At 45.8% G+C, this 1,721-nt stretch overlaps 1 protein-coding gene and 1 long non-coding RNA gene across 2 annotated transcripts in view; one reads left to right on the forward strand and one right to left on the reverse strand.

Annotated features, from left to right (window-relative positions):
* Nucleotides 1-1,721, forward strand: part of LOC106873515 (uncharacterized) — a 94,726-nt gene that overhangs the window by 77,254 nt on the left and 15,751 nt on the right. The gene's annotated exons all lie outside the window — the stretch shown is intronic.
* Nucleotides 1-1,721, reverse strand: part of LOC106873514 (carbohydrate sulfotransferase 15) — a 29,448-nt gene that overhangs the window by 26,622 nt on the left and 1,105 nt on the right. The gene's annotated exons all lie outside the window — the stretch shown is intronic.

Genomic DNA, 1,721 nt, shown 5'->3' on the forward strand with positions numbered 1-1,721 from the left:
TAACGTAGTTCTCGGGGGATATTCAGCGTGACACAGAATGTGACAAGGCTGACCCTTTGAATTACAGGTACAACAGAAACAGGAAGAAAGAGTGAGAGAAAGTTGTGGTGGAAGAGTACAGCAGGGTTCGCCACCATCCCCTGCCGGAGCCTCGTGGAGCTTTAGGTGTTTTCGCTCAATAAACACTCACAACGCACGGTCTGGGAATCGAAACCGCGATCCTATGACCGCGAGTCCGCTGCCCTAACCACTGGGCCATTGTGCCTCCACTATCTTTTACGTATAACATGTAAAAAGAAACAATGCTTGTGCTATGTTCACGATTGCTGAAGTTTTCATCATTCAGGTTTTCATTCACAAAATTATATATACTACGACCATAAGCATGTATTGCTCATGTGTTATGTTTGTATTTCTCGGCGCGTTTGTTTGTGCATACGTTCAATGACTTCAAGATGTGTATGTTTCATATTACATGTGTGCCTTGTAAATGTGTGTGTGTGCGCGAGAGAGAGAAAGAGAGAGACAGTGCTTGTGTGTATGTGGTTCACTATGTTTGTCTGTACGCGTTCTCTGTTAAATATATGAGTGTATGGTGTATGTCTTAGCGTAGTGTGTATGCCTAATATGTGTTATAGACGCCGGCGTGGCTGTGTGGTAAGAAGCTTGCTTTCCAAGCACATGGTTCCGGGTTCAGTCCCGCTGCGTAGCACTTTGGTCAAGTATCCTCTACTATAACCTGTATATGTGTGTGTGCTTCTATGTGTGTGTGTGTGTGCTTCTGCGTGTGTGTCTTCGTGTCTCTGTTTGTCCCACCCCATCACCGCTAACTTAGTGGTTCGCCAAAATAACCGACATAATAAGTACCAGGCTTAAAAAGAAACATATGAGTCCTGGGATCGATTCGTTCGACTAAAAGGTGGTGCTCCAACATGGCCTCAGTCCCATGACTGAGTCAAGTAAAATAATAAAAGCCTTGAGGTGTTTAATATTTAATTATAACATTTAAATACAATGAAACAGGGGAGAAAAGAAACAAAAATTTGTTGGAGGTTAAAGCAGCAGAAGGTGGAGGGGCAGGGGACGATGGACCACATACCCCAGGACAGATGATGTGCTCAGCCACGCCCCGTGGTAATGGCCAGCGACACTCGCTGCAGGAGCCACTCTACATCACGGTGCTCATTTCTCCTTATTTTGCGGAGGAAATCGATAGCATGGGGGACCTAGAACACCTGGAGTCTTGACGGCGACTGACACAGACTGATAGCAGCCGACCAAGCCCCTTTATTTATTGATTTCTCTCGAGTGCTTTTGTATGTGTTTATGTGTTTCTTCATCTGTTTCCGTCTGCATCTCCGAATATGTCATGTGTGAGCTCGCGCGCACATCAGCGTTTTCGTACGTATATGTGTGTCGTATTACCGTGCGCCAACGTTTCGGTTTTCCTTCCCCCTTTTCTTATCATCTGTTGTCAGTAAAGGCGAGAAGTTTCCGTAACTTGTTTATATTTGTTGCTGCTGTTGTTGTTATTGTTGGCACTCCGTCGCTTACGACGTCGAGGGTTCCAGTTGATCCGATCAACGGAACAGCCTGCTCGTGAAATTAACGTGCAAGTGGCTGAGCACTCCACAGACATGTGTACCCTTAACGTAATTCTCGGGGGAGATTCAGCGTGACACAGAGTGTGACAAGGCTGGCCCCTTTGAAATACAGGTACA

The sequence above is a fragment of the Octopus bimaculoides genome, chromosome 15 (genome assembly GCF_001194135.2).
Source record: "Octopus bimaculoides isolate UCB-OBI-ISO-001 chromosome 15, ASM119413v2, whole genome shotgun sequence".
NCBI classification, from domain to species: Eukaryota; Metazoa; Mollusca; class Cephalopoda; order Octopoda; family Octopodidae; genus Octopus; species Octopus bimaculoides.